Consider the following 16,597-nt stretch of genomic DNA (forward strand, 5'->3'; position numbering starts at 1 on the left):
AGAGAGTTTGAAATTAAATTCACAGGTGAAATGGAGGTTAAAAATAAGAACTTCCCAATTTCCCACCTAGGTTTGAAAACCTGTCCCATTTTTAAAAAGCAAACAGAACAGTGTCCTTTCACTTCACCTCCTTGTGCTCGTATACAAAACATACATGCATTTTCCAGTTTAATGTTCACTATCTTGATGACTGCGTGATGTGTTTTCATCTGCTTGCTTTTATTAAATCTGATAAGTTGCTTCCTTCCTTGCTATATAGTTTTGCATGGAGCCTAAGTTAGTTGTTAAATTAAATATATCCTTGGGTTCCAGGAGGTAACCTCCAAACGGCCAACTTTGGGACATGAAGTTTCCTTTTAATAATATGCTTCTGTTTTGACCCGAATGTGTAAAGAAAGAGTGATTACTGATGACTTTGGGTCAGTTTCTTATCTTTCACCACTCTTTGGGGAGAACTTCCTTAGAGAAAGTGAATATTTGAAATGGTATCTTAAGATTTCAATTTCACACACAGTGGTTGTAAGAAATAACTGCCTGCCGGTGGGATTTCATTTCTATTCAACGGGCAATTAAATTGCTCAAATTTAAGTTTAACATTTAGAATCGAGTCTCAAAATGTGTTTTCATTATGAATAATTTTAAAGCAATCATGACCTTATTGTATCCTTCCATAGCAACCTTATGCTTTATGTAGAAGAACGACTCAGTAACTAGGAGGCAATTTGAACATGTAAAATGGTTCTTGAGAGTTGAGGAAATCTCGACTTGATCCCTCCCCAGTGGGTTTGCAATTTAATTCCTTTTACCCACCCTTGACTCCTTGCAAATCTTACATACCTTAAAATTTAGAAAATTTCCAAGTTTTCCTTCCTGACTGTGAATGTCACAGGAAGACTGAATCAGTTGGCATGATGATTCTGACTCTAGGTGGATTACTTTCTTTCTGTTGGCATTTTCTATTCTTTTTCCTTATTATATCTACAATTGTTTTCTCAGGAAGAGCAGTTTCAAGTGACTAAGGCTACATTTCTTTGCTAAAATGGGCTTCTAGTAGAAAGGAAAATGCAAATGTCATTGGGAAAATGCCAAGAATGACAATTTACCTCTTCTATTTTTTTTGCAACCTTTAGAAGCCAAGTTGCATCATATGCCTGTTAGTTATGACATTCACTTATAGGGACAAAAATGAAGATTTGTCTTATTACGGCTTCAGCTCCCATGGAAACGCCTTTAAACAACTCAGTTGTCACAGGAATCTGGTTTCCAAACTCATCTCAGAACATTTCAGGGCATGTTGATGGACATATTTTCAGAATGTTAGATCTATCAGTAACATTAGTGAAAAATAAACCAGTTTTCCTATATAGGAGAAAAAAGCCCCGTAAATATTTTTCAAAAATCTTTATCAACTGAGTTTAGGAGATGAGCATAGGTGTCAGAAGGCATAACTCCACTGTTTACTAGCTGGGTGACTTGGGGGAAGTCATTTCACCTCTCTGAACCTCAGATTCTATATCTCTCAAATGGAGGCAACAGTAAACTCAGCAGGGTTGGGACTAGAGTAAGGTCACAGGGATATCTGCTTACTTCACAGGGGTTTTAAGAGGATTCAATAGGGTCATGTGTATAAAAATGCTTTGCACAGTGATGTAAATGCTCTGAAATGATACCTGTTGTTATTACCCCATCTTTCAGAAGTCGTCACTACTGTATCAGGAAGCAGCAATCTCCTAGCTAGTCAGGACATCCACCAAAGAATGCTGAGACTGGGGTGCTGTAGAAAAAGCTGAAGTGTACCTAAGACATCAGCTGGCTTCAGGCTTGGGAAGCCCCCACTTTCCAATCAGAAATTCAGGAATGTGACCATTTAGGTCCTAGGTAGGCTGTTGACAGCTTCATCACTTCCCTTCGTCTGCTTCAGCCACATCCCTGATTGCATGTTTCTGATTTTCCCCTTTCCAGCAACTTCTAAATCACCTGTTAGGACTGAGATGAGAGACAAAGTCAAAGTGCTTAAGTAACTGCCCCCAAATGTCACAAGTCCACAGCGAGGTCTTAAGCAGAGTTAAACTCATGGCATGTCTGGGTGGAAGGAGCCTCTGAAATGTAGTTTCCCAGCTTGCTCCTTGGAGCAGTTTGAAGTGTTTCCCCGGTAGCCTCCACCCGTTCCTGCTCCAGCCACAGCAGCTCTGCACCTATTGACATGTTGCTCAGCCTCTCTGGACTTCAGCTTCTGCATCTGTAAAGGGGGCATATTCAGGGTACCTATCTCATGGAACCGCTATAACAATTCTATGAAATGAGACATATTATATAAGGTACTTGGAAAGGAGACAGGCACAGAGTAAGCTTCTGCAGAAGATTCAGCTTATACAGAGAGATTCCAGCTTTAAAATATTTGAACACCCATTGGTGATTCAGGGCCCCATTGATGGACAAGGCAAGTGAGACCTAGAGTCAACAGTTCCTTCTTGTCTCTGTCCCCTTCAAACCCTCTCCCACCTTCTCTCTTGGGTACCAGACCTTGAATTTATTTGCTGCTCTGAATTCAAGGGGGAGTCAGAGCTGGGCGAGCTGACTCACAAAGCTGTCCTGATGCCCTTTGTTCATGAGATTCATATCCTCCCTTTAGTTTCTCAGATGCAGCCCTACCTGAGTGACACAACACAGTGCCTAGGATGCTCAAACGGCACACTTGAAATCCAGCTCCTTTCTGTGGCCTTGAAAGCCTTATCCTCTCTGGCCCCTTCTACTCTTTTTCATTACAACCCCTTCGCCATGCTAGATCCACACTGATGTTTTCCCTAAAGTTTTAAACAAACCAAGTCAACTCCTACTGGAGGGCTTTTGCACCTGCCCTTTCCTCTGCCTGAGATGCTCTTCCTCTAGAGCATCCTATGGCTCCCATGTATTTCATTCTGGTTCAAATGTTTATCCTCATAAGAGCCTTTTAAAATCCCATTTCTTATCATCCTCCATTCCCTTATCCTGCTTTATTTTTCTTCCTAGTATCATCATTACTTCTACTTTACTACATATGTGTTTGTTTTTTATGGGTTTGGTTTTGACCTTTCTTCCCAGCTAGAATATAAACTCCATAAGAATATGACTTGTTTCCGATTGTGTCTTTAGGACCTAGAATGTGCCTAGCACACAGTAGGCTTTCAATAACTGTTCATTGAATGAATGAAGGAATGAATAAATGACAGCCCTGCTCCCTTTGGCCAAAGTATGCCTGCACTATGCTCTCCAGGTAAAAGTTGAGAGGGAACTTGAAGATCACTTGTTTCCCTAGAGCATTGCTATTGGGAGAAAATAAGGGCCCATATACCATTCAGATTCAGACCCAGGAATTTGGTTTGGGAACCAGATCAAACTCGTGGCTCCTAGGAACACACAGATATAGGTGGTGTCAGTAGCAACAAGGACCTGCTTTGAAGCTTGATTCTCCACTGCAGGTCCCCCATGCCCACAAGGAGACGTGGTTACAGTGGGCCAATGCGTAGAATACAGTCAATTCTGTGGGTAAAGGCACAGGCTTTGGATATAGATCGGCTTCTGTTTTAGTCCTGGCTCTTTCAGCTATGTGGTTTTAGGCAAATCATTTGATAGCTCTGAGCCTTAGTTCCGTCACGTGTAGAATGAGGATAATTATATCTTCATCACAGGGTTGGAGGAATAAAATGAGATCATGCATGCCAAATGCTTAGCACAGTGCTCAATGGATGGCGGCTATTATTAGAATTAATGAAGCTAAGAGAACCTCAGAGGAGGATAGTCAGCCAGGGCAGGCCCTTCTTGACACACAGGTGGATAACTGGAGTTATGTTACAATATAGGGCTCAGTCCAAGCAGGTGGGGTCAGCCTCCTTGCCTGGGGGACTCCTGCCTTCTCTCACCAGCTCGGGCAACCCCTAACCCCCAGGAGGCAGGTGGGTTAGACTCACAGACAGCTGGCCCAGCTTCACACTCAGATAGGCAACAAAAAGAGATGGCGTCAGGAATCTGTGCTGGTCACTGGTTCTTCAGAGTTGGGGGTCTCTGGTCTGAGACTTCTCACTCCGGATAGACCTTCCATTGGAGGAGGGGCTGGGCTGCTTCTGGGGAAGCAGTGTTTTCTGGCATTTGTGTCTAGCTGAGGGCCCTGAGCCTGGCGGGGGAAGGGAGTCTGACCTTCCTGAAGATACCTGACTTCCTAAGCTCCAGACCTCAGGCGAAAGGAGTCTTGTATGTGATGCTCCTGGAAATATCTGTAACTGAGGGAGATATCTTTCAGCCAAAACCAGGGAAAGAGCTGCTTGCTTCTTAGTGCCAATTTTCTCTGCTTCCCTTCAGCTACCCCTCATGTATCTGGCTGCCTGACTAATCCATCTGGACTACTCTTTACTTCACTGTCACCACCCTGCTCAAAAATTTGCAGTGACTCCGTTGTTGCCTGTGATCATTGGCAAGTAGCTTAACCTTTTGGGATCTTGATGCTCTCATTTTATAGAAGAAAGAGGTGGACTGAAAGGTTAGAGCTGCAGCTTTATGTGAGATTCTGTCCTTCTAGAAGATCAAGACAAACTCTTGATGATTCCATGAAAGATGCTTGTGACCCTGCCCATCCCATCTAATCAACTTCATATCCCAAACCCCTAGAGCCTGACCCTTCCCACCAATCAGGCTGCTCCTCTTTGACCTCAGACATCTGCCTCATGCCCATTTCTGTGCACTGTTTTATTCTGTTCTTTCCAGCAGGAATGTCTGCTTTGTCTGTGCTCCAAAACTTTGGTGCTAGAATTGTAGAGGGGTTAAGAATAGAGATTAATAAACCTGGTTTCTAGTCTCCACTTTACAACTTACTATCTGGGTAATTAATCTTAGGCAAATCTCTGTGCTTCAGTGCCTGCAGTGATAAAATAGAGGCGATGATAAATATAGGGTGAAGAGGCATGGCTGAGATAATGTATGCAGCAGGCAGAGCACAGAGCCCGGCACACAGTGAGTGCTCGGTAATAGCAATCATCCTGCAGTTTGTACAAAATCCTCCCCAGTCTTCTCTGCTTCTCCAGATTGTGTCCATCAACCTGGAGCCCACTCAAGCCACATCTCTGCACTGAAGGTTTCTCTGTCCCCTGAACTCAACTCCTTCCAGATCTTGGTTCTGGGGCCTGGGTAGGTGCTCATTAGACTCTGCCTTGCAGAGCCATGATTTTATGTGTGCATATCATCTTGCCATCTCATAAGTGACTTATGTTCTTAGAGAAGAGAGATCATAATTTTCATTTTTACTAAATTTGGAGATCTTCAATAATTCCTTTTGAATTAAAGAGTTCACATATCACCACCATGTTATCAATTTCCCAATTCCTAGCTTCATACTGACATTCATCAAGATGTGAGGGTCTCCCCGCTATCAGTACTGAGGATGGCCCATGCATTGTCAGTCATAGACCTCTTTAAAAACTTGCCAACTCAAAACTATAAAACTCATAAGAAAACACAGGGTAAAAACTACATGATGTTGGATTTGGCAATGACTTCTTGAATATGACACCTTTTATTGTCACAGGCTACAAAATGAAAAACAGACAAACTAGACTGTAGGTTAAAAATTTTGTGTATCAAAGGACAGTATTAGGAGAGTGAAAATGCACCCTATGGAATGGGAGAGAATATTTGCAAATCATATAGCTGATAAAACTCTTATAATTCAACAGCAATAAAAAAAGAAACCCAATTAAAAAATGGACAAAAGACTTGAAGAAATATTTCTCTAAAGAAGATATACAGATGGCCAATAAGCAGATAGAGTTTCAGAAATAATAATCATCAGAGAAATGCAAAACATAGCCACAATAAAGTACACTTCACATCCATTAGGACAACTATTATCCCCCAAACAGAAAATGACAAATGTTGGCAAACATGTGGGGAAATTGGAAATTCCATGGTCTGCTAATGGGAATATAATATATATATATAATATATAACATATGGGCTTCCCTGGCAGCTCAGCTGGTGAAGAATCCGCCTGCAATGCAGGAGACCCTGGTTTGATTCCTGGATCGGGAAGATCCCCTGGAGAAGGGATAGGCTACCCACTCCAGTATTCTTGGGGTTCCCTGGTGGCTCAGAAGGTAAAGAATCTGCCTGTAATGCGGGAGACCTGGGTTCAATCCCTGTATTGGGAAGATCCCTTGCAGGAGGGCATAGCAACCCACTCTGGTATTCTTGTCTGGAGAATATCCAAGAACAGAGCAGCCTGTCAGGCTATAGTCTATGGGGTTGCAAAGAGACACAACTGAGTGACTATATATTATATTATATTATATTATATTATTATATTATATTATGGTATAAGAGTGTTCTGCAAAAAATTAAAAATAAATTAATATGTGACTCATCAATTCCACTTCTGGGTATATACCCAATAAATAAATATACATAAAATGTGTGCACACTATCTTGCCACCTCATAAGTGACTTACATTCTTAGAGAAGAAAGGTCTGCCTTAAAAAAGAAATCCTGTCACATGCTACAGTATGGTTGAAACTTGAGGATGTTATGCTAACTGAAACAAGCCAGTCATAAAAGGATAAAGACTATATGCGGTACCTAGAGTAGTTAAAAAGACAAAGAGTAGAATGGGGGTGGCCGGGGGCTGGGAGAGAGGAGAGTTATTTTTCACTGGATATCATATTTCAGTTTGGGGAGAATAAAAAACCTTCTGGAGATGGACAGTGGGTGACAGTTGCCCAACAGTGCAAATGTGCTCAATGACACTCAGCTATATTCTTGGGAGTGGTTAAAATAGTAAATGCTATGCCATGTATATTTTTCACACACACACACAAAACCCGGTAAAAGTTAAAGACCTTTCCCTAGGTGCACAGCTGTCCAAGGTGCAAAGAATTTTGCCTTTCATTTCAGGGACCTTGCCACCTTCTCAGGTTCATCCATAGATATATTTAACAACATCCAATGTTACGGTGGCAATAGTGGTAAAGAACCCACCTGCCAATTCAGGAGATGCAAGAGATGTGGGTTCGATCCCTGGGTTGGGAAGATCCCCTGGAGGAGGTCACAGCAACCCACTCCAGCATTCTTACCTGGATAATCCCGTGGACAAGAGAGCCTCGCAGGCTACAGTCCATCGGGTTACTAAGAGTCAGACATGACTGAAGCGACTTAGTGTGCACACACAAGGTTACAGTGAGCCCTGTTGCATGAGCTCTGAGACAGTCTTTGGGCCCCCCAGTGGCAATCCCTGCCCACTTAGGCCCCCATCAGCAGTGCTGGTCCCTGACTTCCAGATGATGTTCTTTGCAGGCCCACTAGGCCCCAAGGACAGAGGAAAAGGGGGCAGTTTGTTATTATGTACAGCCTCCTCCTTAAAGGGACTCATGCTCTCATAGATTCCTATCTGCCCTCTCCTCTGAGAAACCGAGGGTTAGCATAGCAGGCACAGGCTCCACGTGGAGTGATGGTGGCAGGATTGGGGGTGGGGTGGGGGGTGGTCCCATAGTAGAGCATCTTGAATGCCCCCTTCAGGGCACAGTCTCTCTCCAGACACCCCTGGGATGCTCATGGGCCAGTTCAGCTCTCCCCATGATATTAGGCTACAGTCCTTCCCATCACGCTGCAGAAACTGCCTTGGTCACAGCCTGCAAAGGAGGAGCTGTTAAAAACTCTTCCATTTGTATTTCCTGCATGGCTCTCCATCTGGAAATATCTTTTATCTGGCAACTTTTGCAAAGCGAACTGAATCTTGAAGGAGGTCCTGGCAGGTTTATGCTGGCCTCTCCATCACTCCAATAAGTCATTTCCATCCTAACCTTCACCAGAATCGAGGAATCGTGACTTGGTCCCGAAAACAGGACAGGCATGGCATGGCAGCAAGTCTTCCCGCCCCTGAGGCAGCTTTTTAACCCTGAAAACACCCACTGGGAGGGCAAGAGTGAAATCTAGACGATTACACTATATACACTCTCTCAACTCAAACATTACTTCAGCAGGGAAGCCCCCAGCCCCTCATGACTGTATTAGGACCCATCATTATATGACCCCGCTCCTAAGTTTTTTGTTTTTAAATATTTTTTCCTTTTTATTTATTTAAGTAGAGTTGATGTACAGTGCTGTATTAGCTTCTGGTATACCACAAGGTGATTCAGTTTTTGGGTTTTTTTTTTTTTTCAGATTCTTTTCCATTATAGGTTATTATAAGATACTGAATAGTTCCCTGTGCTATTCAGTAGGACTTTGTTGTTTATCTACTCATTGCCAGTTTGGATCACAATGGATAATTCTACGTTCTTGTGGTTGTTAAGTACTGTTGGTTTCCCCCAAACACTGCAGGCTCCTTCTGCGTTGGAAGTGAGTCCAAGAGCCTAGCCCAGCATGTATTAAGCACCCAATAATTGCTTACTGAAGGAATGAATGAATAAAATGCTCTTACCTGCCTCTCCACCAGTTACTTCAAGTCCAGGGTGAAAAACAGCTTCTTTTCAGAGTCGGTGTTACTGAAAGACAAGGAGAGGAACTTTCTGGTAGGTAGTTAGACGTAGAATGGAGGGAGAGGGGGAAAGAGTTCTTTATCTTCAGTTAGGGAAATGTTTTCACAGGTCCCTGATAAACTAGGGACAAATACCTCCAGGGCTTTGCAATGGCCTGAGCGTCCTTGATAGTGTGGCTGGGTGGGGCAAGTTGAGCTTTGGCATCGGGGCAAAGGGATGGATTCTAACGGTTTCTTCACTGGTTGAAAAGGCTGCTTCCTGCCCAGCTTTCTTTTTTTTTTTCTTCGTTGTGTACCAGCTCAGCTTTTAACGAGGAGGAGTGGCCCCCTTCTCTAAGTGAGTGGAGGCCGGCAGAGCAGGGGCCATGCTTACCACTGCTGTTGGGCCCGTCAGCTGGATGGGCCAGCTGCTCTGAGAAGGCAAGTGCCCTGTTTGTGCCTCATACTTTGCAAATCTCACATCCCTGCAGGTCTCAGGAATCCCCCCATCCCTGCCCACCGACAGAAAGGCAAGTAGCCAGGCTCCCACTTGACTGGAGAGGAAATTAGAACAAAGTCCTTCCAAACCTGAAACCTGCCTCAACTAGAGTGCCAGGGAATATATATTCACGGGACTCTGGCAGTCCTGCTGACAGGAAGGTCTTTTGACAATTTATTTTTCAAGAGGAAGAGTTTCATTAGGCAAAAATCAACTAAAGGCTATATTCAATACCTACTAAATGGTACTTGTTGGGTCTGTTTTTTGAAGATTATAATTAGGAGTAGATGGGCCCATTGTAATTAATAGCTGCCTGTTATTGAGCATGCACCATGTGCCAGGAATCCTATATGTTTTATCTTAGTTAATCCTAATATAACCTTCTGAGATGAGTAGTAGTAATATTTCAATTTAACAGATAAGGAAATTGAGGGTCACAGAAATTCACTAACTTGCTCAAGTCACACAACTATGGAGTAAGGATGTGGATGTGAGGTCTTCTGACTCCAGACATTTGCTCTTACCACGCTGTGCTCAGTCGCTCAGTCTTGTCTGACTCTTTCCGATTCCATGGACTGTAGCCCACCAGGCTCCTCTGTACATAGAACTTTCCAGGCAAGAACACTGGAGTGGGTTGCCATTTCCTACATTTGCTTGTTAACAGCACATATTCTGGGGCCCACACCAAATCTCCCAGATCAAAATCTCTCAGAAAGTCCCTGGATACTCAACCTCCTTGCCAGACACTAACACAGCACTATTTTATTTTTATCCTTGTACTGATCACTATCTGAGATCTTCTCACTTATGAATTTGCATATTTTCTTTCTTCCCCACTAAGTGACAAGTTCCACAAGTGCACCAACAGCACACCCAAAGTTTTATCTCCAGAATACTAAAGAAGAGTAGTACCTAGTAAGTACTCAACACGTAATTACTGAATACATTAGTAGACACTGTCCAAAGCACTGTGCTAAGGATGCTGAGTTTGGAGACAGGTTAAGAGGAAGACTAGTATTTAATTTATTGTTAAATACTAGTGTCTCCCAAGGCTATGGGGTGGGGAAATGTTGGCACACATGCCACATATTTGCCACATATTCCAGGGAAAGAAACTCAATCCTAAAAAACTTAAGTGCAAGATGACATAGCATGTCAGTGGGCGAGCCAGGTATAATGTTATCACTTCCTCAAGGACCTTTATCTCTTACTTGAGAAGCCAAAATGAATGCATGTGTAATGGAGAACAGATATATGACTCACAGCAAGGTGCTGAACAGAAATGGAAGCAGATTAATTGGATTAAGGAGGAATTGGAGTGGAAATAGATGTGGAAGGTTTTCTGGAGGAAGCATTAATAGAAAGTGAGGTACCCTTGATGAATAAATACCTGGGTATTTCCTTTGTGTCAGACATGTACTGTGGGCTTTACCTAGAGTGGGGTATTCACATCTCTTACAACACCCTAATGGAGTAAGTATTGTGATCATAACTTTATGGATGGGGAAACTGAGTCACAGAAAGGCTAAGAAACTTGCTACAGGTCACAGAGCTGAGGAATGAGTAGGGATAAACAGCAGAGATTTCAAAGCCCGTAGTCCTAAGCACACAGTGAGTGAAGCACGTGTGACTGGCAGGAAAGAGCCTGAGTAAGTGTCTGGGTGTGGGGTCAGGAGTTGGAGGTGTTGTTCTGGGGGTAGTGATGGAATAAAGACAGGTTCAGGTTCCATTTCACTGGAATATTGTTATGATTCAACTCGACAACCTGTCTGCCATTCCCGCTTGTTTAAAGACATTGCCTGTCCAAACACACCACCCTTGGCTGTGATTACAAGTGACTCAAAGGTTGATAACCTAATCAGACATTGGCAAAGTGAGGGGAATCCCTAGGTGAGCAGCCCCCTGAGAAGAGAGCTCCCTAGCCTCTTCAGGGAGAGAAAGCCTGGTCCTGGGGACATCGATATAGGACAGGAGCCCACCTGCTGAAAAATGCCAGGAGGTGATGGAGAAGAGAGATTAATTTCAGGTGGTCTGAAAGATTAATATACTTGACTGTGGGCTGTACTGACTTCACATAACCAGTTCAGTATGTGAGGTCCACTTTCTGGTGGGAGGGTCCCTGGAGCAGGTCACCCCAAGAGGCAGGGAACATTCAGAAACTAGAGACTTCAAGGTACTTTGTATAAACTTTGGTTTTGGTTTGATGGCGCATCTGCTGGGCTATTTAGATGACTTTGCCTGCATCGCTTATCCACACGTAGCAGGAAATTCCCTTGAGGATACATACTCCTCCTCTTTGAGGGTGCATATATTACAGTGGTCGGGTCATCTGGAGCTCGTCAGTCATCTGCCACTCTGGCAGTTAGGATTTTTGCCCTTCAGTGAAAGCCTCAACTGCTGCCACTGTTTATGTTACACTGTGAATGTCACAAGGTTCTAATAGAACCTCAGACATTCCTCTGCTGCACCTGCTAGAATACATTCCTTATGTAATCAAGCCCTTAATCCCGTTCCTCTAGCCCCAAGGTGTCACTTTTATATCTGGGGCCATGCACAGGGAAATGCTCATCATTTCTGCTGGGGATTGTGACCAGCAGGGTCCCCTCACGGGGTGGTTGGAAAAGGTTAAGAAGATCAATGGAGTCAGTAGCCTGTGCGGGTGAGTTTAAGGAGTTGGGACATCAGAAGTGAGTTATCTAGGGGAGGGACACTGGAGAACCAGGTTCCTTCTATAGCTTCTAATCACTCATGTTTCTTTACTATTTGGGCCTTTACTATCTCGGAGAGCTGTGCCTCCCATCATGTTGTGTGGGCCTGGGAAGTCACCAACACAGGCATGTTGATTTGAATGGTTACATGATCTGGACTCATGGGCCAGGGACCAAACTTGATAACATTCAATCAATGTCCTGTCGGGTCCTGGGTAAGACAGAGCAAGACATAGAGACCTAGACCAGTAGCATTAGTATTGGTGAGTGTAGCGGGGAGCCTTTTTTCATGAATCTTGGGTCATCTGGCATGGTGTGAATAAGGAAGTGGCTTGCTCATAGGGGCTGAGTGCACCCAGTGACTGGGTCTCTGGGATGTAGCCTTGATCATGTGTACATACAGACTAGCTTGGGGAGGGCCTTAAGCAGGAGGCTTGCTTTAGGAGGTTTAGGAGGGGAAGTTTTAGCCACAGTGGTAATGGGGTTTATTATGCCCAATGGGGAGGAGAGGGTTAAGTTTGGAGGTCTGTCTGGTGTTCACCTCTTTTGAGTACATGCTGAGTGGGCTCTCCCCTGAGGGGAAGATCCCTGTGTTCTGGCAGGGGCACCTTGGCAGATGATGTGGGTAACTGGGTAGTCGTTCTCTGAGTGGTGGTTGTCTGAGATCAGGTCATCACCTGGAAGGCTGTGATAGGCTCCCTGGTCAAGTGCAGCTCTTGACCCAGGTCGTGGATGCATAGGCTGATATTAGAAAGGCTGTCACAAGGATGCACAGGGTAGAAGGCGTGTTAGAGGGCACAAGTTGTTATGTGCTGGGCATCCAACTGGGCATTGTAACTATGGTAGAGGAATCTTCAGAAGTGGACACTAAAATGCAGAGTCACATTCCTTTTTTATTTTCCTGCTGGCTGCTTAGGATAATGTAATCTGTTTGGCCGGTGGTGCTGGGGAAGAAGAGTGGTACACTCCAAACAGATAGGAATGCCAGTGTGGGTGCCACATTGCCCAGTTGTCCTGGCATTGAGTAGGAAAACTGTGTCCCAGACTGAGCCTACATCAGCCATATCAGGTGGAGCCAGCTAGTGAAAACCTACAGGTTTGGCACTAACATTTTCAGATGTGTAGGCTCCGCAGTGGTATTCAGGGATGTCATTCATAATGCTAGGGGGCATCTGTATCCCACAGTGTGAAGGGCTGTCCTTGCTTCAACATCGTGTGGTAGGGAATAGAAAGCCTCAGACACGTTCTTTTAGAACATCAGTGTTGAGGATCAGGATCTCTTTTGCTTTTCTCCAAGATCCACATGGTGGTAGGTGTCGGTCCAAGGGCTTTCCCTACAAGAATGGTCTGAAATTAGCCAGGCTTTAAATTCATCATAAATTCCATCTTGGGGGACGTTTTAGAGGCTGGTGGTGCTTGTTCAGGCTGATAAAAACATAGTATCGGGGATTTTACTGTACTGCGTATGGCCAGAGGGTCCCAGTTTAAGATGTGCCCTTGGTCTGGACATTAATCCTTTGTGGATTGAGTGCTGATTGAAAAAGGATAGAAGAGTGGAGGACCAGGGGCGTTTGCAGCCGTTGGATACAGGAATTTATGACTGGAGCCTGGCTCTCCCATTAGAATCAGTAAAGGCAAAATGAGGTCATTTTGTTATGGGTGAGGGGCCCATAGGAGTAGGGATCAAGGGAGATAAAAGTAGTAAAAGAAAACTGATTTGGGAAACCACATGCCATTTTGTAGGTTTAAGAAAAAAAAAAAAGCCAACTCTGTAGACATCTTCAGAGTTTAGTTTTATAATAAAAACTGTTTGAATAATTAGACCTTCACATTCCTGAAGATAAAATAAACATGTACTCTTTTATCTCATCTTGCTCAATAAAATTGTTCAGAAGATCAAACGTGGTAAAGACAATGTAAAATTTAACATTTTAATACTGACGCAGTACACTGTTTTACTTAACATTTTGGGGAGTAACTGCCTCTGACTTCAACTCAAGAAAACACTTTTTGTTGCTAATGTAATCAGTTTTTGTAATGGCGTCAGCAAATAAAGGGATGCTTATTATTCAAAAAAAAAAAAGATGCATTATCGCCGAGTCCATGGTAGCACTATGGGAGGGCGAGCCAGTAATAGACAGGGGTCCTGTCCACCATGACCGGCACGTGCGAATCTGGCTCAGGGAACCTGGGATAAGGGCCCATCTCAATCTGTTCGTCACTGGGAGTGTGGTTAGGCTTTTGTCCTCAGTCATTCTGCTGAGACTGACAAAGTGCACCCAGCTCTCTCCCCTAGGATTAAATATTTCTCGGAGAGCAGTAGAATATGGCTGGAAAAGGTGAATGTAGCCTCACATTGGAGGTGGTTCTGAATGTCAGTCTCTAAGACTATGAACTTAATGAGCCATTAGTTCTTTGCAGACTTTTGAGCAGAAGAAGGGATGTGACTGGATTGCACTGGGGCTGGACTGGGGTGGGAGAGGCAGGAGGTGTCTTTGCTGTCTTCCTCTCCCTGGAATCTTATTCTCCGGATGCAGGTTCTCCTTATTAGAAAGGCCTCCCTTCGTCCCCAGAATAAGACGCTGATAACCCTGACTGCCCGCTTCCTTTCCCCACAGCACTTGCACCATCCAACCCCCTATCTGTTTACTGGCCTATTTGTTTAGTGTCGGTCTCTCTCTCTCTAGTTTGCTCTTGCATTCAGGCAAGAGCAGTGTTTGTTTTGTTCACATAAATGTATCTCCGGGGCCTAGAACAGGTCCCGCCATGTCTTAGGCATCCTAAGGTGAATAGGTGAATAGAGTGTATTATTGCCTCATTTGATGAAAGGGAAAATTGATGCCCAGGAGAAGTAAGCAACTCATCCAGATAAGACAGTTAGCAGTTGCCAGAGTCAAGATTTGAGTCCAGAAAAGCCTGATTACAAAGACTGCTCTTCCCATAGGGTACAATATTCCAGAGGAGACAGACCATTATAACTGAGAAAAAGGGTCTTTAATAAACTGAAGTGGGAACCTCGACAGAAGAAGAGGGTTAGGTGGTGATGGAAGAGAGATGAAAAATCCACTTGACTCCACGCTTGGAGTCCAGGAGGACAGGCGAGTCCTTGGATACCCATCTGAGCATGCTGTGCCAGGCACAGTGCTGGACACCAAGGATTTAAAAGTAAACAAGACACAGTCCCCATCTTGAGAAGCTCACATGCAGGGGTGGTGTGTCGAGGGTACACTTAACTGAATTCAGGGAGCAGGAAGGATCCCCAAGCCCCCACACAGCATCACATGGGCATGCTGCCGGCTCCCTTAGCCAGGCACTGGCTGAGCAGCAGCATCTCATGGTCCTGTTCATCTGTTCAGTACAGTCACTGAACACGTGGGTTGTACCAGATGACGTGGTGATATTACAGATACAGAGGCGGGTTAGACAAGGGTCCGTTCTTAGGCGCATACAAAAGTGAGAGGTGGCAAAGCTTTCACTCTGATTCATTCCCCAGCTAGAAAACAAGTGTCTCCCACGTGCCAAACACTGCTAGACTCTGAGGATAAAACAATGAACCAAGTAGTTAACATCCCTATACTCAAGGAACTTACAAGTGGTACATCATTATATGTGGTATTATTGTTACTATTACTAATAACAGCAATGACTGGCAAGGGCTAAGTGCCAACTGCTGTCAAAACACTTACATGATTTATTTCACATATTCCTTACAATGACCCTATGGTTACCCCAGTATTACAGAGGAAGAAACTGAAGCTACCATCTCCCTAAAGTCTATGATTTTCTGGGAGCACAAAGGAGAGTGTAACTAACTGTGATAAAGTCAGAAAAGGTTTTACAGGATTTTTCAGAGGGCACCTAAGGACATATGAGCGTCCTCGAAGCAGAAACACTGGGGCAAGAATCTGGAATGGTGAATACCATTACAAATGGTGAATACCATTACAAATGGTGAATACCATTTGAAGCATAATACCTGCTTCAAAGGGTAGTTGAGAGAAGCCATCAGGATAAGATATGTAAAACCTGAGCCCCGTGCCTGGCAAGAATTCGATATTCTCAAATGTTTGCTCTCCTTCAGGTCCCCCGTGGTGGCCAGAACACGTGACCACTCTCTCCATGCACTTGGATTTTTAGAAGACATACAAGTCATCTTGCCCGTGCAGGTCACTCCGGGACGATCTCTGCCCTCAATTCAGAGTTGGAATGTTTGTCATTGCCAGCCAGGGCAACTCTTCATTGTATGAGGTCGTAGTACAAACACACACACACACAGGGTTGCTGGGGAGTTTGTGGTAGATACCAGCCTCTCTTTTGGATCAAAATAACTGAGTGGTCTTTGTGGCTGGTCTAGAGGAACACATTACATGAGTAAATTAGCAGTTCCCCCATGACATGAGCAACCACGGGGCGCACACTCACAGACAACGCCTGACTCACCGTGGGGCCTCTCCAAGTCACAGCCCATGAATAGATGCTCTTCCTTCCTCCCAGAGAAGCCAGGGTGCCAAATACCCCGGAGAAGCTTAAAAGCTCGTCCCTGCTATGGAACAGTATTATTTTACAAGACAAATCTAACGATCACTTCTTCTGGCTCCTGGAAGAAGAAAAAAACTGTTCCCTCTCGACACTGCACTCATCGGAGAGTTAATCAAGCCTACTCACCGGCTGATGATGTAATCCTGGTGACTTCCCCAATCAGCTCTAGGCTGCCTGCCCGCCCCCCGCCCCCCCCCCCCCCCCCCGACATCTTCCCAGCTAATTGCCCTGCTTCGCACCTGTTCCTTCTTGGGAGGCTCTGGCACCCTAGCGCCTGGGGCCTGTGCTACCTCCTGTCTCTGCCAGGACACCAGCAGGCCCTGGTGGACAGCCAGGCCCCCTCCACAGCCTCAGGCTGAGCGGATACTTCCTTC

This window comes from Capricornis sumatraensis, chromosome 16 (assembly GCF_032405125.1).
Source record: "Capricornis sumatraensis isolate serow.1 chromosome 16, serow.2, whole genome shotgun sequence".
NCBI lineage: Eukaryota > Metazoa > Chordata > Mammalia > Artiodactyla > Bovidae > Capricornis > Capricornis sumatraensis.